General features: G+C 47.1%; 1 protein-coding gene across 2 annotated transcripts in view; it reads left to right on the top strand.

The window, feature by feature from the left end:
- Positions 1 to 20,378, top strand: part of TNR (tenascin R) — a 396,460-nt gene that overhangs the window by 195,822 nt on the left and 180,260 nt on the right. For both annotated transcript variants that reach the window (XM_082703940.1, XM_082703939.1), the window contains one exon: positions 10,264 to 10,362. The gene's annotated coding sequence lies outside the window, so the exon portion shown is untranslated. The remainder of the gene's footprint in view (positions 1 to 10,263; positions 10,363 to 20,378) is intronic.

The following is a 20,378-nucleotide window of genomic DNA, read 5'->3' on the forward strand; positions in this document are numbered from 1 at the left end:
ACCTGTACCCCGGGGGATAAAAATATATGTTTATAAAAAATTGAAAATAAAAAAGATAAAAATCCTTATCAACACACACACACACACAAAAAAAGGAAATGGATTTCAAATAAGGATTCAGGATTTGCCAGGTCTCTGTTCAACTGGCCCTCTCAGCCTTGAATGTTCTCTCCCATTTCTGAGCCTTGGCACTTCTCCATTCATCCAATTGCTCTCTGCTGTGAGCCCTCCCAGGGCTCATACCTTCATTAAACTCTTGACACAGAAGCCCCACGAGTAGAGCTTTCCATACACATGACTGTGTCTTCCCTAAGGACTGTGATCTTTCTCGAGAGCCAGAATCATTTCTTATTTATCTCTTTATCTTCAGTGATTTTCAGTTCTGGCAGAAAATAAGGGATCAGTAAGTGGTTTTTGTTTCTGTTGTTCCTTTTGGGTTTGTTCTCCTTGTCTTTTCCCTGGGGAGGGCTGAGGTTGGATGATTGCGACTCGGAAAATGGGGTGGGATTTTGTTTGGGAGCCTCCTCCCAGAATTTCTCAAGGCCATACTTGTCTATAGTGACCAGGCCCTCCCTGGGGAGATGAAATGAAAAAGTCACAATTTGTGCCTTTGAGGAGCTCACCATGTTAGTTCAAACGTAGATATGAGAGAGTGAGAAAGTTGAAAGCGTGGTTTTCCTCCTAGCCCATGCTAAGATCACTAACTTCCCTGGAGGCCCAGAGAAGCTGCGTGCATCAGAAGTGGCCCTGACTTCCCTCCTCCCTCTGACCCCGGGAGTATTTGGAAATGTGTGTGCGGTGGGCCAAATGCCAACATAGGGTGAACTGAGGCGAGTCATGGAGATTGCCCAGCAATCCCCTGGATAGTATCTCCCCAAAAGAATCAACCCCACCCCAATCTCTAAAACAGAAGGCTAGATAACCTTGGCTCATACCGGGACAGGTTTTAGATCAAATTTTACTTTTTGAACATTTAGAACAATTAAAGAAAGTAAACCTTAATTTTCTAGGGCCTACTTCATGCTAAACTACCATCCATACTCCCCTGCACTAGCGTGAACTCCCCCACCTCCTCAGGTCACGCTGAGACTGAGCTTCTACTCAAGCCACTGTAGCCCCAGGGACAGTGGCCTGGTCGTCACACTGCCAGGGGCACACTGCTCCAATCCTGTACTTCCTTTTCCCATTTCCCCCAAGTCCTGCATCTGAGCAGAGTAAGTTTGGACACTCCAGCCCTGATTGTCCCGATTGCCTTGTTCTGGCCTTATACCCAACTTCCTGGTCTACTCCTACATGCACGAAGCTCTTGACCTCTGGCTTTGCCTATCCTATTTTGCCCTGGTTCAGATATGTTAGATATTTGCTACTTCTCCAGATTTTGATCTTGGACAATGTCACCAAAAAAGAGTCATCCCACTCAAGATGATAACAGTGCTCTCACTGGATTTAGACCATTGGTTTAATCCATTTCGTGTTTGACTAGGTGACTTCCCATGTGCTGCCTCAGGCCACAGGCCCCAAGAGCAGGCCCTGGCCCACAGAAGTACCTGGCCTGCCCCTGATGAAAGAGAAGGACTCAGGTGCTGTGTCTTCTGCTCAGAGTTCAAGTCCTGTGTCCTCCCTGCTCATGTTGACCAAGGGGGAAGCCATGGAGCTTTGGCTCACAACCCAACTGAAACCAGAGAAGAGCTCATCCTCAAATGCCTGGGAGGTTGACCTTGTGCCACTCTAGCAATCGATCCTCCTTAAATTGTGGATCCAAGGGACACAATGATATGTAACAAATTAAAACAGAACTTGTTCCAAGGAGACAAGACACCCTGGGCCAGTCCTATAGTTGTGGGTCAGGGCCTTTGAGGAGAAATTGGCTATCACTGAGGAAGACCAGAGAGCTGCCATCAGAGAAAACATACTCAGCCTCTGGCCCTGAAGGTGACCCCTTTGCCAGCCAAGTCCTGGCTTAGCCGATCAGCTGCTCGCAGGAGCCAGTTAAGGGAAAGAAGACATACTCCCGTCCCTCCACATGAGCACGGTGGGGGTTGTTTATCAGATGAAGAGAAGGCCAGGGCTCACCCTAAATCCAAAGCTTTCTCTTTCCCTTTTTTGGACTCATTTTCAGCTCCTTCCACTGAGGCGAGCACACCTCCTCAGGCAGGAAATTACCCTGGTGATAGATGTCTGGCAAATGCAATGCAGCCCAGCTTAGTGCTCTCCAAGGGGTGCCCTTTAGGGTGGTATGGAGTTTTGTGATCACTTAAGCCCAGTGCACCCGAGGCCTCCTGGTAATGAAGCATCCATCTGTGTTGGGCTTTGGTCCGCAGAACTTTCCATTCCCTTTAGATGCCGGGAGGCCATGGGCAAAGACGTAGGAAAGGCTGATGGGGCAGGGAAAGAGCAGAGTGGGTGCCGGGAATAGGGACATTCTAAATAAGAACAGCCAGTTGGCCAAAGAGACATGCTGCCCCCCCAGGTGAGGCTGGAAGATAACAAGTTGGGGGGCAGGGAGGACTTCAATGGCTGAAATGCTATAATATTTACCAGTCAACTTTGTGCTGGAAATATAATCCCTTAATTCTACTACCTTGGGCACCCCAGAGGGATAAATAAAGAAAAATGGCCCAGACCCTGTCCTTGCGGTATTTGCATTCCAGTTGGAAAGGTCAAGCACATGCCATCAAACTTCCAGGCAACGCACTTCTATCCAGCATGGCCACACACAAGCAAATGAAGTAGCACATGCAGTATTGACCCATCTGGGGAACCAAGGGAAGGACAAAGGAGGCCATCTGCATTCCACCTGCCTGAGCTCTTAATCAGCTCTGCCACTTAGAGGCTGAATGACCTTGGGTGAGTTACTTAGCTTCTTTATGTCTCCATCTCCTGACTCTAAAATGGGGAGAGTAGCAGCACTTTTCTCGTAGGCTTTTAGGAAGGATTCAGCAGGGCAAAGCACAGAAAGCCCAGGGCCTGGATCGGGGCTGTGTCAACACATCCAGTGCCCCCCCCACCCCCCTTAAGCCAGGACCACTGAACCCTTGTCACGTCATGGACCTTTTAACCTACTGAGGTCTCTGAACCCCTTCTCAGAATAACTGTATAAATGCATAAAATAAAATATACAGGAATAGGAATTCTAGAGGAAACTGCAATTTTATTGATATGCAGTTATCAAAATACTAAAAAACCAATTTTGCTGTATTATATGTGTAATATATGTGCTTCTTTATTGACACAGTAAATAACCAGATTTGCTGGCAGCTCTAATAAGTACTATAATTTTAAAATAGTAATAAGCTTAAACAATATTTCAACCTATCTGCAACAAATGTAATGAGACATAAAAAAAATCTGTGATTTCTATTGGAGACAAAATTACAGCTACTGCTAAGACTATTGTGACTTGTTGTCTACATTTAAAATTAAAGGGACTTTTAAATTTTTGTTAGAGGTTGGTAAAAAGACAGGTATGATTTTCTTTTTCTCCATCTAAATTCAAGGACTCTCTGTGAACTCCCTGCTAAGCACCATTGCTATAAGACTTGATAAAATAAGTCACAACCGTACTCCCTAAATTTTTAAAAATCACACTTACTTTCGCACTATTAAAGCAAAATAGAAACCTAATAGGAAAGTTAAGAAATTTAGATTAAGTGGGGAAAGACAAAGGAAATTAAAACAAACAAACAAACAAACAAACAAAACAACAACATGACCTGGCGAGAACCGCAGCTAGCAGTTTGATTTGTAAGACACGGAGCTCATTGTTAATCCTTGTTCATGCCCTGAATCGCCTCTTCCTCCAGTTATTAAACTGCAGTGCTGCTCAGAAGGATGTCAAGGAACGGTGAATGCTCAGTAAAGAGCCAGCTCAAAGCACCATGAATGTAGGCCAGAAACTATAGGCAGCCTCATCCTAGAAAAGGAGCCTTGCCCTGTACAGCCCAGCCCCCCAGAAGGCAGAGCCAAGTGTCAAGAAAGAGAGCCAGGGGGACACGCCAGGATCTTCCAGCCCCACACGTAGGAGCTATCCCACTGATCTCAAAGCTCGCATTAGACCTGATGAATGATCTCACGTTGGAGCTATGAATTGTGAATAATGAAAATTACCCACTTGGTGAGGGATACTGACTAGACTCCAAACTTGCCAGATGCTCAGATCAGATCCCTGATACATGTAGGCAAAGCAGGAGGGCTTTCATCTGAAAAATCCAGTTGGGCATAATGATAATGAGGTAGCCGAGCACCTAGAAGGTATTGCATGATCTATACAGACACCAGGCATGTGGGGACAGAGAAGGACCCTTGTGTCGCCCTGCATGATCCCCTGTGGCCACAGTGTGCCGCTGTCTCTGGGGTGAAAAGCTCTTCTGACATAGATTCGGCTGCCGAAGGTCACCTCTGGAAGACTGAAGGTTTGGAGCGGCTTGTGGGGGTCCCTGCGAGCACCTGCAGAGGACCCCCGTGTGTAAGCTCAGAACAGGGTGGAGGCCAAGCCCCAGCCTCCTTCCCCTGAGTCATGTGAGCAGTAGTCTGGATCCGTGCTCTTGACTTTCCTGGCTTCCTATGGCAACGCAAGGTTGTGAAGCTGCCGATCACCAACTTAAGGCCTTTCTGCCCCTCCCAGAAGGAACTTGCGTGAGACCGGGGCCACCCTCACTGGAACAAGGTTGAAAAGCTCCTCCCTTCCCTTCTCCAGCTCAGGTCTTGGAGTGATGTCCCTTTCTGACCTCCAAACAGAGACCTTCCGTGAGGAGAGGGGGAGCAGAAGCGTGTTCATGAAATGCTGTCCCCACAGTCCTCACAATATGGGCGTGAGCTTTCCTGGAAGGACCGGCCATCCCAAGGGGACGCACCCGCTTCGTCCATCCTTAGCTAAATATCACAGCCCAGGATAACAGGCTGGCAAAACTCCTGAGTGCAAGACACCGCCAAATTTCAAAATGTTTTTAATAAAACAATGTGGAAAGGGCAGACTGCTCATTTTGATTCTCCACCGGGTTGTTCAATTAAAGCTGAAATTCTGGGGAATCTTGAACCACCCTGACCATATTTTCCATTAGTAATAATGATAAAAGATAATTATTGAGCCTGTCTGTCAGATACCTAGACACCCGCACCTCGACTTAATTAATTGCTAATTAAGATATGAAAGAACTGCAGTGTCTCTCACACATCCTGACTTTATTAAGCCTCAGCCAATCTTCCTCAGGGAAACGAACTTAAACTGCCAAGGCTGAATCCCTTCCTTGGATTTGGAAACTATGGCGGGAGTGCGGGGGAGGGGAGGCAGAACGGAAGGTCCACTCCCAGCTGGGGTCATTTAACTGTCATTCAGAGGGTGTCTCATTACCCTGAAGGGAAAGAAAGAGGGAGAACAAAAGAGCCCCTTAAAAGTTTCGAGTTCCTACCTTCTGCCACACACTGAGCTAAGCCTTTTCTCTTTATTGTCTAAATTAATCCTCATAGCAAAATTCCATCCTCTTCCCTTTCTTTTTCCATGGAGATATAAGACACAGAGATGCTTTCTTTCTTTTTTTCTTTTTTCTTTTTTTTCCCTCTCAGGTCTTTATCATTCCTGATAAAGGCAAAAAGGCATCATGGTAGCCAGCTTTGAAGATGATCCCCAATTTTGCCTTACGTTCTGGTGTTTACAACCTTGTGTTATCTCTTCCCACATTAAGTAGCGCTAAGCTATGTAACCATTAGGGTGTTGCAGAAATGATAAGGTGGGTCGTACAAGACGTGCTAGCTCCCCCCCCCGCCCCCGCTCTCTCTTGGATCCCTCACTCTGGACGGAGCCAGCCATGCTGGGAGGAACACACAAAAAGCCATACGGAGGCCCACATGGGGACACCTCCGGCGGCAACCAGCATCATCCGAGTGAGTCCCCGCGGAACCAGGGCCTCTCCCTAGCAAGTCTTCACAGGACTACAGCCTTCACTGACATCTCACCTGAGACTTCATGAGACCGTGAGCTTGAACCACCCAGATAAAGCGCTTCAGAATTCCTGACCCACAGAAACCACGAGATAATAAATGTTTATTGTCTTAAGCCAGTGAGTTTGGGAGTAATCTTTATACGGCGATGGATAATGCATTCATGAACTTTTCACATCCTTCTGAATTGTCATGTCTTGCCAATACCAATGGGTAGGAGAAATCCTTCTAAGAAACCTTCCAGTGTGTAGGCCTGAGACTAGGACCCTCAACTAGTCGTCATTCAAGGTTCCTTCTTATGTGAGTTTAGGAGTGGAGAATGGGTCAGATCACCCATAGTTGCCTCAACTTCCCATTTGCTCATTAGGAGGACTAAGTACAATTTGTTGGCCATTGTTCCGAAAATCTGATCCATTTTCAGCAACTGACCACTGTAAGAGAAAAAGTATGAATTAGTGATACTTTAGCCTATTGGATGGTCTTGTCTAGAACTGACTGGCATCCTTGCAATCCCATGGCTATTTCTGGGACATCTTCAGCAATTTGCAGTAAACAAATCCATACCACCCAAGTGCCAAGGGTTATGCTGAGTTCAAAACAAACTGTTTTTATGAAATCTGAAACCCTGGCAAGTTTTTGTTGCTCTGTCCATCTGGCCTGGCAGTGCTGTTCTTCTACCCATGACTTGCCTAGGCCAAAGGGCAAGAAGACACAGGACTTTGGAGGAAAACCATGCATGGGGTCAACCAGGCATCATGGGTGGCACTGTCCAGAAGACCCATGTCCCCAGATCCTGCCTGGGCAGTTACAGGCAGGGAGCCTAAGCAACAAAGTCCGGGCCCAGACTCTCCAGTTGCTGGACTCACATTCAGAATAAGAGGGGTCAGCTCTTGATGCGGAGAGAAAATATAGTGCACATTTTCTGGACGTATTTCATAGGAAAACTATTTTTTTCAAAGATGAGCTCTTACAAGCTGGCCCCAGTAAATGGCTATCCAGGCAATGTTGTGCATAAAGGACAGAAGGGCAGGTATTTGAGTGGGTTGAGAGAATGAACAAAAGAACACATCGATTTGCTCAATTTGCTGGGGAGTCGATCGCCGTGCTCCTTGGCTGTGTGTGTGTCTCCTGTGGTCCCTCGGTCCTCCACAACGTGTGTAGGCTGAACGGACCTACCTGCACTACGTATTTACCCAACAGCTTTGCCTCGGAACTCCTTACAGGGAGCCACTGCTCCTGTCATGACCCACCAGCGTCCATTTCCGTTATAACAATCATTCACCTCGTTGCCAGTTATATGACAATCTACTCCAAGACGGTGCCTCCGTGTGGTCTCTCCAGGGCTGTCTGGCTTGCTCATCGCATCCAGTGGGTCTGTCTGTGAGGTTATGAATGTTGTATCTGCAAGGCTGGTGTATCAGGTTCAATATGAGCTAGAACACAGCAAGTATGGTCACGTCTTCAAGAAGACCAGCACACACTTGCTCAGATTTAATGTGGCCAGGGCTCAGCCTACAGGATAAATTTGAAACCTGTTTAAAAAAAAAAACTAGTTAAAAAATAAAATAAATAAGTAAATAAGTAAAAGCTAGTTACATGGGAAGACCTAGAATGCAGGGGCCCTCACTTTCTAGTATCAATTCCCCAAATAACTGTGTTAGCACCTGTCCCCATGAGGGAAGCCCACTGTGGTAACTCCCGTCTAGGCTCTCCCTGCCTCACGGGCAGGAGCTCTTTGAGGGCAGAGATTGTGTCCCCTTCTTGTGTCCGCAGCGCCTGCCACAGACCCGGCTATTCAGAAGGTCTTAACAAATGGTTGCTGCTAATGACCAAAACACCAAACCAGAGCATCCACCCAGAGTCACAGAGGAATACATGTGGTTAGATGAGCGTGAAGGAAAGGACGGAAGCCTACACCCCATGCTGTCAACCTGGGAGCTGAGGGGAATGCGGGCGGTGCGGGAGGGGGAGTAGGTGGAGAGAGGCAAGTGATAGAGGAAAAAAAATAAGAACATGGCACAAAAAAAGCCTCGATGGCTGATACTGTCCTTTTTTGTGAAAGTATGTGTGTGTATGCACAAGCAAATGAGCGAAAAAAGGATGAAGCTCATACGTTAAGTCAAAACAAGTTGCAGAGAATTTGGATTAAACACATAAACAAAAACATCCTATATCTGTGTACCTATGCCTGATTGGGTTTCGATGACTAGGTTCCTGGGAGGGCGTGTGTTGTGGGTGCCGTAGGGTACTAGCCCACAGGATGCTCACCCGCCTGGTGCTGGGAGTGTGGGCAGCTCACAGGCTGGGTTCCGGTCCACGAGTTGCCCTCAGCCACAGGAAGCTGCTTTGCCCAACATTGTGCCTGCTGTCCCCATGGGGGCAGCCAAAGGCAGATGGGGTCCAAAGGTCTGTCCCTCATCCACGCAGGACAGCTCCCCAGCTCCCTCTGGCCGATTCTGCTTCCTGTACTCCCCCGCAAGAGTGTGCCCTGTGACTCTTTAGTGCACGCAATCTATTCCAGTCTGTTTCCAGGGAACTTGACTCATGACAATGTGGAAAAATACAGGCTGGTCTATTAAAATGTGACAGTGAGGGGCGGAGGTTGCTGGGGAATGATTAGCTTTTTCCATGTACATTTTCGTATTGTTTTACTTGGTACTGTGAGCACCTATCACTTTTATAATTCTGAGACTATCAAACAAAGGTGTTTAAAATGTGGTAAATGAATATACATTACTTAAAAGAGTGAGTGAGTAGGCTTACACCTAGTTGGAAAAAGTAGATAATAAACCAGCACATGGAAGGAATCGATTTTTAATCAAGGACATTCAAGGGGATTTTGCTGACTCGTTTGGTGACTTTTGACTTAATTGGTTCAAAGGAGATTGAACCAGCTTTCCGAGAGTGAAGTCATCACCTCTTAGGGTAAGAAATTAAAGGGTCAATGGGTAGAAGCAAAAAGGAGAGGGAGTTTTCATTCCACGGAAGAAGGAAATTTCTAATATCCGAGTTCTCTGCCAGAAAAATGGGCTGTAAATTTGTGCAGCCACTGTGCAAATCACACTGACCAGAGGAAGTGCAATTATTCCATTTGGTGAGCAGTTGGATTAGAACAGGAGGAAAAAAACCCCCAGCATTTATGTTACTTCCAATGCTTCCCCTTCCTGGGCACTGAGCAGTTCTCCAATAAACACTCCCCTTCCCGATGATGCAACCTCAAAATCTTTCTGAACCACATTCTCCAAGAAGCCCCTACTATTAGACTGATGAAATCTATTTGCCCTTCCAGAACTGGATGATCTTTCCACTTCTTCCAATCCTCAGGTTCCAGGAGGGTCTTCCCTGGGAAGGTTAATTTATTTAGGAAGAACTTAGATGAGCAAGCCTACACTGTCGCCAAAGCCTTGTTCTTTCCTCCCCCCAGAGCTAACTGATTTTTACAATTACATAGGAGATCCCTAAGGCTCGGTGTCCCCTTTGGAGAAGGCTCTGAGGATTTGTGGGAAGAAACTTAAGAGGGCATAATCACATCGTAATGAATGGTGTCCATGGTCCCTGGGAATTGTGCAGGGGGAGCCCTGGTCCAAGTTCTGCATGGGAGCCATGCTTGGACATATTGGCAATGGGCTGACACAGACGTTCCCCACTCACAGTAGATGCCACTGCTTCCGTAAGGGGTGGTTCTAGCATGACAGGATCGCCCTCTGCCCCCGCCCCCCTACATCCATTTCCTCAATGAGTATTTGGTGAACTTCTCTGTGCTGCATCATTCACGGGAGGAGATCCAAAGCAGGCAGCAGGACAGAGGGTCCAGAGAGAGAACAGCTCAGATGAGGAGGCTAATAGTAAGTGGTAACTTCTATGACCCAGGAACGCATGAGTGATGCGGACATTAGGCACAGAAGAGGGGCCCCGGTTTGGGGGCAATGGGCAGCTTCCTGTCGGAAATGCCCGGCATCCGTCATCATCAGATCGCCGAGGCATGTTACCATAGACACCTGTAAAGATCTCAGAACAGTTTTATCACATAAAACACATTTCTGGATTTATACTTATTCTGTAGAACTTTTTCCTTAAATACTTAACAGCTTTATGGCAAAGCCATGAGAATGAATGAAAGAAAATTAGCAAAATAATAGAACTCTCTGGAAAGGAAACAAAATAACTTTATATACCAGTTTTCTTCGTTTTCGACATCCACACGTGTACCTCCAAGTTTACTGAAAGGGAGATATGGTGGCTGGGATGAAAGGGAAACAGAGGGAAACTGAGGCTCCTTATTCTGCAAACATCAACATCATTCTTCCCTCCCTATTCCCTTTTCAGGTGGACCTGGCATCACACCTGCACAGAGGCCAGGTCTCTTGGAGTCAGGAGTGAAGAGCGTGTGGGCAACAGAAGACATCGCAGACCACGTTGCTAAAGGTAGTAATTCCTGTGAAACTTTCACCGTCCATCCCTGCAGTGGCCAGTTCAAGGTTTTCGCTTGTGACCAGGGACTAAGCCTTTTTGTCACTGCAACAACAGCCTGGGGGACAGCCTCTGTGAAACGAGGTGCTCAAATATATTAGCTCCCCTGGGCTTCATGGCATCTCAGAAAAAGCTAGGGAAACTGGGCATCAAGGTTTTGGCTTTTCATAAAATATTTCTGAAATGCATTTCATGATGGGGTCAGTAATAAAAATGTATTACTACTCTCTGTCCCTCCAAGAGACTAGGCTTTATTCCCAGCCCAACTGCACCTGCCCTGGGCCTGCAGGAATCATTGCTAAATTATTCACCAGCCCGACTCAAATTTCTGGAGTTCCAAAACCTCTAATAAAGTATTATGAAAAAATATCCATCGCTTTATCTCTATCCATAACCATTTATATGGCTAGAGGAAAAACCTGTCGTTTTATTTCTTTTAATTTAAAAGCTTTCTTAATTCCTTTTCCACACCACATATATATGTCTAAAGAATTTTCAGGTTGAAATAATAACCTTCTGAAAAATGGTCCATGGGAGAAGGCTTTCAGGATTCAGAGTTGACAGGCACAGTGAATATTGTGCTCTCTTAATAACTTTCCCAGGCACTCGAATTTGACACACAGAATTGGGAACTTTTCAAATAGGTGTGGCCCTTTTTTATTGCACAAAACAATGATAATAGACCCACCAGCTTCTCTCTGTTTATACAGTTGCTAAAATGTGTTCAGGAAAAACTCATTTCCAACCTCGAACTCGTAATGTGCTCATTATCCGTCTCAGCACTCAGCAGCAAGAGACGAGTCAAGAGACAAGTCTATGCGGAACCCCCCATCTGAAGGAGTTCAGGCCACTCCCAACCCACACTCTGCCTCACTTGGCGACATTTGGCTACAAAGTACCCCAGGCTGTTTAAGACAACTTTGAGCCTAGAAACTCACAAGAGACTTCAGCACATTAAGTTGGCTATCAGCCATTCACATTTTAGAGTAATTTGGTTAATTTGGTGCTTTTAGGCGAGCAGCTGGTTGAGATCAAATCCTCTGCATCCAAGTGGAGCTGGAACAGGGTGGACCATCTGGGTGGCAACTGAGGGTAGCTGTCAGGACAGCATCCCTGGAAATGTGTTGAGATGAAGACATTTGTACTTACTAGGGCTCTGCTGAGAGAAAGTACTTTGTAGCAAAGGAATATTCAACCAGCCTCTTGCATTACAAGATTAACATCTCCCCGCTTCCCCAGACCCCTCACTCGGGCCAAAGAAACTTGCTCAAATAAACATGGTTGGTTTCTAAGCTGAGTTCTGAATGTGGTAGGTTCGACAGGCTGCCTGATGACCTCATGATCTGTAATTTATAATAAGAAATACATATTTGGTCTTCACAGTTTCTGGCACAGAGTTCCTAAAACCCTCCGAATGTCCTAAGTGATGATGGTGTAGTTTGGAATGGAGGTGAGGTTCGGTGGGGTGAGGTCTGGAGCTGATGGCCAAGAAAGAATTCTTGAGATGTCTTTATAGTACAAAGTGATGGTTTTATTACAGAATGGGGACAGGACCGGTGGGCGGAAAGACAGCCAGCTGGCCGTACTTGGGCATGGGGGGTGAATGACTTTGTACTTGGGTGTTGGAAAAGGGAGGTTTTCAAAAGAGCTTTCATTTGCTAAAGACCACCAGTAAGATAATGGAGGCCTTGCCACTGTCAAGTTAATAAGGTGGTTTTTCCCTTTAGCAAAGCATTATAAGACAGTTTGGAGCTTTCCTGGAGGGACGTTATATTCTGCCTATCTCAGGTCCTTGTCTATGGGCTGCAGGTTATAAGGAAATTTTATCTTATTTATATGCCCTCCTACCTTTGTTTCCCACATCTCTGTGGTTGGGTGGGTGATGTTAGGGCTCCAGGAAATAGAGTCTGTGGGTCTCCAGAAGTTAGGCTGTTAATAAGAATGCTTTTTTCTTGTGAATCACTAAGATATTTGTAAACTGAGGGAGACCACTGTCTTTCTGGACTCTGATCTCTATCAGTTAACCATTTGTTTTTCTCTTCCCTTGGCTTTAGGACAGCTAGGAGTGTCTGAGCAGTGTCACACACATCCCATCTGGGAGTGTGTGTGTGGGGTAGGAGGGCTGGGAGGGTCATCTTATGCTTTGTCCTCAGCTTGGCTTCTACTCCCTCATCAGTAAGAGCTATAAAGGCATCTTGATATTCATAACAAACCCCTTTCGGCCACACCCCAGTTATGTCAATGTGGGGACTTTGGGAACGCACCTGAGAATGCGCGCTGGAAATCAACGTTCAGACTGGGGTGTTGGAACTTTCACTTCTCTGGAGAGGGGAGGGGGTTTGGAGACTGAGTTCAATAACCAAAGGCTAATGATTTAACACATCACACCTGTGTAGTGAAGCCTCCGCAAACCCCAGAAGGACTGGGTTCAGAAAGCTTCTGGGCGGGGGCACCAGAATGCTGCCAGGAGCTGCCATGCTGGGCCCACAAACTCTGTACAGCATGAAGAGCCTTTGTTCAGGACCTCGCCCTTGTGTGTCTCGTCATCTGGCTGCTGATTTGAGCCCTTTAATATCCTTGGTAATAAACGGACAATCTAGCGAGTAAACTGTTTCTCTGAGTTGCGTGAGCTGGTCTAGCAAATTAATTGAACCCAAGCAGGGGCACGTGTGACCCCCTGATTAAGAGCCAGTTGGATGCCCATGGGAAGGGGACTTGCAGTAGGCATCTGACGTGCGGGCTGTCCTGCGGGTCCGAGGCCTCAGCCTGGGGACTCTGACACTGTCTCCAGGTAGGAGGTGTCAGAACGGAGTTGAATCGCAGCACACACAGCTGGTATCAGAAAATTGCTCCGTGGGGTGGAGGAGGGGGGAGGGGCGCGGCACACATTGGAATTGGTTTCAGAATTCCAAACCACATCGGAGCTGTAAACACATCAGGCTTAAGCTCCATTTCAGGAGAGGACTGACAAAAGGTTTTGGGGCCAGGGATAGTTGAACCGCTGCTGGACACGAGGGGCCTATCTCAAAGCCAGGGAACAACTCTACAGGTGGGGGTGTGCGATCCTGCTGGCCCTCCCCACAGTGGAAACTCTCACAAGTCACCAAGATGCCTATTCAGAAGGAGTTCTCAGAAGTATCAGCTGCACTGTTGATTAAATCCCAAAGCCACCTCCTGACCCCAAAGCCAGTCCATCTTTCCCTGCCAAGACTTGTCACATGTGTACAATTGACCTCGCAGGAGAGCATTGGATGGTCCAGATTAGCCCTCTGCCCCGGTGGACGGACAAGGAGCTCTTCACCCGCTTGGGCTGGTGTTAAACCGCAGACGTCCCACCGTCCCGCCTGCAGGTCGCCTCATAGCTCCTTGGCAGGTCAGAGCAGGGCTCACCAGGCTGGTCTGAAGGGCCTCGCTTGGCCTGCTTCTATCCTACCTTCATTCCCCGTGCATTTGAAAGCAGCTTATTTTAAAAGCTGATTAGATGAGCCTTTAATAACATTAGAATTTAAATGGCCCCAGATAGGCTTTCAGCCTCTTGCCAAATTGAGATAAATGTGATATTTGGGGAGCTGAGCTCCCAGCTTCATGGCTGCTCTGGACGGCAGACAGCTTCTGAAGCACGACTGCTCCCATGCTTTTCTGCGGCCTGAAACCAGGCTTGCGTGCACCTGCCAGGTCCCTTTTATCTCCAAAGGTCTGGGAGCCTGCGTAAGATGCATCTCCGTGATGATGCTTTATTAAGGAAAGGTCAGGTAGGGACAGGGGCACAGGACAAAGGTATAATCTGTGTGTGATACTCTGTAGGGAAACTTCTGTCTGTGATCCCACACCGACAACTTTCGGTTCCAGGCAACAAACGCTGATTGAACCACTAGCTGCTATGTAGTCATTTAATTCAGTATTACTGTTTCTAATACCCGACTTGGGCCGAGAATAGTATAAAATGGTCAGAAGGTTTCATCTTGGCGAATACGGTCAGCTCCCCTCTGTGACTCCTGCAGGTGCCTTCAATGCCGGGAAGGGGACACGTACTTTGGAATCCATCTAGGTGTGACTGCCTCCCAGTGTAATACTCTTCTGCACATTTTAGAAAAAGTCCAAAACGGAACGTGGGGTGGGGTGGGAACCCAACCAAAGGTGAACATGAACTGATAGTTAAACGTTGAGGTCGTGTTTTCCCTTCACATCTCGCAGTTTACGTGGCAAAGATGTGCTCACACTGGGTATCCGTCTCTCCCTGTGCAAAGGCCAGGACCAGAGGAATTGCTCCTCCTCTCAGAATGCCCCTGCAAGGTCATCCTCCCCAGGTTGCTGTATTGACCTTGTCTCTCTGGAGAGAAAGCGTCCCTCCTCCTTCTATGGCTCATTCCTCCCCCGCGCTCTCAGTCCCTTCCCCGCCCCTTTCTCCAGGGTGACAGCCAGCATGTCCCTTTCCTCACTCACCTCTCCTCTCACTTCCGTTACTTCCTCCCCTTCTGCTTGCGAACAAATCCTTGGTCTCCATTAAAGCAAGCAGACAACAACAGCTTTGCCTTGATTTTGTGACTCTCTCCCCTTATCTGGAATTCTGTGAAGGAGTAGCCTGGATTCACTTTTCACTAGATAGCCACTCCTCCATGTATCACGGTACATCCCACCCGCCCAAGCCACAGGCTCAACTTAATTCTGCAAATGTGCAAGGAGTCCGTACTACTGCCGGGCGCAGTCTGGATCCCGACCTCAAGGACGACGCTCTTTTAGGGCAGACAAGCCTGCGGCTCCCTCCCCAAATTACAGAGCGATGGGCTAGTGAGCTGATGGGGTCACATACCGTAGAGAAGCAGAATGGGAGTCATCAGCCCTGTCTTGGGGGCAGGGGCAGGGGGCAGCAAGGAAAGTGTTCTAGTTCTCCATGAGAATGGAGAACCCAGGAAGGGAGAATAGTAAGGGAGGGGCACAGTCTAGGTAGAAGGAGCAGAATGGCCAAGGTCACCGAGGCACCACAACGTGTAGACGGCACTATGTACATGACAAGAGGAGGGGCGTGGAGGCCACAGAGGGTGACAGACAGTCTTCAAGAATGAGATCCCAAAAAACTTCAACTCTTTCTTGCAGACACTGGAGAGGTCCAAGCCAGGGAGGGACGTAATCAGATTTCCTTTTACAAAGTCCTGGGAAGCATCGTTTAGAGGGGGGCGCTCTGCTAAGCAGCTACTCTCATCGTCCAGATAAGAGGTGACAAGAGGCCTGAGCTAAGAGGAGCCTGGGATGAGGACAGGGGATGCCGGATGCTCCCGCAATCTCCCCTCTTCCGCGCGTATCTCGTGCGTCCACCTGGACAGAAGCTCTCTCCCTGCTTGAAACCTGGAGCATCTGTGATGCTTTTCATTTTGTTCTTGCTCCCCTTACATTACAGTCGTTTCTGTATTTCTCTGATTTTCCTCATCAAATTGTATTTCGTCTGTCCTTCCTCAAATTACAGCACCTTGTTCCTAGTAAGAGCTGAAGAAAAGGTTATTTAGTTGAACTGAATTTTCAAGAGCTTCAAACCATGAATAATTGAGGAATCAGCCATGTATAAGTGCTTATCATTTACATAATTGTGTAAACAAGCTGATAAGAATTTTTTCCTCCATTATTTTGATCATCGCAGAATGCCCCATTGTCTTCTCAGTTCTCCAGATTTCAAGGAAATAGTAAGCAAGTATTCTGTAACCCACGGAGGTGGCAGAGGCAGGCCATGTCTGCCTCTTACCTCCAGGGCAAGGGGAGCAAGGAACAGATGATCGCATTGATTGGAAATGAAAGCCATGTATAAATATTGAGAAATACGCTGTCCGCAGAGACAGAAAATTGTGGAGCACACGGCGTGATGGGGCCCGTGCGCCGAGTCCCGAAGGTCAATGTGCAGATACAAATTGATTAAGCTAAGTACTTACTGAAATTGCTTTCCAACACACTGATGAGAATTGATCATAAGCAGGGCCCATATTTACAGCGAAAATGCTTATGTAAAGGTACCCTTTGGTATGTCACCAAAACAAATTTAAATGGTCCAGGTTTTTTTCCCCAAAGCGAAAGAACTTGCAGCGTAGTTAATGAATGCATTGTAAGGAGTCCGCCAGCATTTAGTTTCGTGATTATCTTGTCGTGTGGGGCTGATCGGCCCCGGAACAGCTTTACAGTGGCCTCTTTTCATAACCCTGAGCTTGGCCTCCCTCTCCTCCTCTTTAATTCCAAACCAAAGGACCCTGATGGGCCAGGATCAGTCCTCCCTGATGTAGTACCCGAGCGGCCACTGTTCAACACGACGCCCAGCTCCTAGAAACCGGGAGGCAGAAATCCCCCACCGAGACTGCATCTAACATACTTAAGCGGGACTGTGAGTGCTGCTAGCCACAGGCGCTTGAGCAGCAGGGAGGAGAAGGAAGTAGAGCAGGTGGTCAGAAGGGAAGACCAGGCCGCGCGGAGGAAATGAGAGCAGGGTGCAGAAGACGTAGTTAGCGAGGCTTTACGGAGTAATTTTTATGTGTCAAATTCAAAAGTAATGAGCCATGGGCCACACAAAACAATACATATTGTGGTCCCTGAACCCAAGGAGCTTAGGATTTAGTCAAGAGGGCAATTGTACACCCAGAAAACAAATAATTACCAGTGCATGACAATATAATGATGTACTAAAATGTATAAATATAAATATATATTATGTGTGTGTGTGTGTGTGTGTGTGTGTGTGTGTGTACGTATATATAATGACATACTAATAATCCATCCCGGCATTGGCCGTGCTGTTACTGAGAACCGAGATAGAGTGAGTGTCACTAGTTCCAGGAAGTGGAGAAGAACAGGGCAGATGTCATGGCAGAGGCCATGGGCATCGAGCCTGAGCCTGGAAAGGAGAGATGGTCCAAAGCTAGCAAGACAAAAGGAGCATGACATCTCAGACTTATGGAAAACAGTAAGAATAAAGGGAGTAAAAAACAGAGAGCTAGAGAAGGAAAAAGTTGCTGATGATGGTGAAGTTAGACGGGCCTCAAGTCTTTTGGGCACCTGTGCCAATACTTGGATTGCCTTGGCCAAAGACCAATAATTCAGAGGCAGAAAGTACTTCCGTGGTCCCAGCAGTCTCTTGTAGACTTGGACCAGTGCCAGCCAATTTTTGTTGTCTCTGCAATCACAAAGTGAAGCATATTTTTCCTCGTGTTTACTCGAGAGGAATGTTGTTTACACTGAAAGCCTCACACACTTCAGGCTGATCTTTGACAACTGAATTCTCTTATTACTAACAATTGAGTGTAAAGAACCCACAGAAACTCCACAACAGATGAGATGGCTTCATTAGCTCAAGGTTCCAGTGGCCTCTGAGAAATGGAGAGATTGGTAAATTAAGGATAATTTATTAGATGCATTTCAAGTGGATTTTGTAAAGAGAGAGGGATCTTGTCCACAAAACATATTTTGACAAGCACGGGGAAAGCTTCCTGCATCCACAATTACTCCCACACCCCACCCTCACTCCCTTTTAAATTTTAAGAAAATAAAATTAAGCACCATACCTGGTTCTGCCACATTGTCTAAACTTCTGTCATTGGAGACACATTCTTGTTGGGGTGTTGTCTCTCCTGGATGTCCTTTTGAAAAGGCAGGTGTCCCCAGAGAGACCTGTGTATCCACTTGTGATTTTATTATATGATTTTCTGTCTAAAGGCCATGGGAGGAGGAAAATGCTTAGAAGAGGAGGAGAAATGATGGTTTTTTAGAACATGGCACCCTGCTAGGTTAGACAAGATTGAGGGGGGTATCTAATGCAAGTGATGGATGGTCTGGATAGCTAAAGAACAGAAGGAGGGGTAAAAAATAGAACCAGAAGTGGGGAAGCAAAGGAGAGAGAGAGAGAGAGAGAATGAATCATGATGGAACAAAGCTAGAATCAAACTTTTTCCCCTCTGTAGAGTAGCCTGGAGCAGCCCTGACTGTTGGGACGGATAGGTCTCACATCAAACCTGGGTATCTTCACGTGCTGCCTGTGAACTCAGCACTGCCTAAGATAGCAGAAGGAGGAAGGACAAGACAGCAGTGGGGGCTACTTGGGAGGCTTTACCAGGTACAGAATCTAGATATCGGTCCACAGCTAAGTCAAGTCCAGCTGCAGCAAAACCACAACGCGTCTTTCATGAGGTGCAGAGAAGAAATACCTAGCGCTCACCCCAGTGCTGAACAATGGTGGCTGTGGGCCAAGGGAGCTCCATGATTCCCAGCTGAGTCAGCAGATGTTGGGGAATGATTTAAGAACTTTGGTGAGGAAACTGTGAGAACTCCGATAATCTGATACCAGAAACACACACACACCAAGTGTTCAGTCTAGGACTTTAGGGTTTAGTCTAGTCCAACCCTCATCTTCTAGCTGGGGGATGGGGAGCCCAGAAGAATCGGCATTTGTTAAGTGCTTTCTATCTGTGAGGCGCTGTTTCAATTGTTTTTATGTATCAACTCCTCCCAACAACCAATAACAATCAGTATTGTTATTATCTCCGTTCTATAGAGAAGGAAATTGAGGTAGAGAAAAACCAAACAACCCCCCCCCCATCAAACCACATGGTAAGTGGCAGAGGATGGATTTGAACCCACACAGTGTGAGTCCAGAAGTCCTCCACACAAGCCATGCCCTGAAAGATTTGTCAGAGAGCACAGTCAGACACCAGCAAGGAAAAGCTGCTTCCTGTAACATGAGGCCTGGCCGAGTGAGGTCAGAATGTAAGAATCACTTGTGGGACAGTGATGGCCTGTCCGGGAGAGGTTGTAAGCCACCTGGCGATTCCATGTGGGAGCTGAAGCCCATTCTGGAGGGGAAGCAGGCATGGCAGTAAGTCAGCTATCTCCCCAATAAGGAGAGGTGATTGATTGGTAATGGAGCCACTGTAATAGAAGCTGATAATTATTGAGAAAATTGCCAAGAAATGGAGGAGTAGATGTCCCTTTCCTAGAAGAGGAGGAGCTTGAGGCAATGAAATTGTGATTAGAGTATTGATGAGGTTTTTTTTTTTAAGATTATTTTTTTATTTGACAGAGAGAGATCACAAATAGGCAGAGAGGCAGGCAGAGAGAGAGAAGAGGAAGCAGGCTCCCCGCCGAGCAGAGAGCCCGAGGACGCGGGGCTTGATCCCAGGACCCCGAGATACCGACCTGAGCCAAAGGCAGAGTCCCAACAGACTAAGCCAGGCACCCCTTGATGAGGTTTTGATACTGATCAATGCCACAGCAATAGGCTGGGAGGCTGAAGCTAAAGGGAGAGCCATGATCCATCAAGTCACTCACTCAAGCTCACCTCCTGAACGCTGACCTGGGCCAACTGCTGAAGGCGCTGGAAAGGGAATGAGGTCTAGTCCACCATGAGATTCCCACCGGTTGGATAAAACAGAGCGATAGTAAACAACTCACCTCCCAGAAATATGAGAAATACACGTATGCGTTGCCAGTTATGTGAATATGGTCTCAAATTGCATTTGAGTTTGGACTCCTAGAGTCAGGGAGACAACCATAACAGAGAGCCGTGCAGATGAGACATTGGCGTCTTCAGATGAGGATTATCACTGCCTGGTCTTCATGGGGCAAGACCCAAGGATGGAGCGGTGAGATGTAAATAGGTGATGATGGCTGTAGAGAGGTCACCTTGGCAAGAGGCTGAGTTTTTGCAGTCCCCTTGAATATGGGCAGTTTGATAGAGGAGGAGGAAGGGGAACCCTAACATTAATGGAGATGTTGAGTACATGCCTACTGTGGCACAGGGACGCCTGTAGCTTTATCAAAGCCGAGCAGGGTCTTGTAGCGTAGAGGGGTGGATAAAGACGCTGAAATTGTTATGGGAACAATTATGACTATAACAGAGGTAATGACAAAGATAATGGGTCTGTAATGAAAAGCCGGTGGCTGTAAAGGGGAAGGTGAGGGCAACTGGAATGTGGAGGGGCTGATAAGGGAGGTAATGGTGGTGA

This window comes from Mustela nivalis, assembly GCF_964662115.1.
Source record: "Mustela nivalis genome assembly, chromosome: 16".
Taxonomy (NCBI): domain Eukaryota; kingdom Metazoa; phylum Chordata; class Mammalia; order Carnivora; family Mustelidae; genus Mustela; species Mustela nivalis.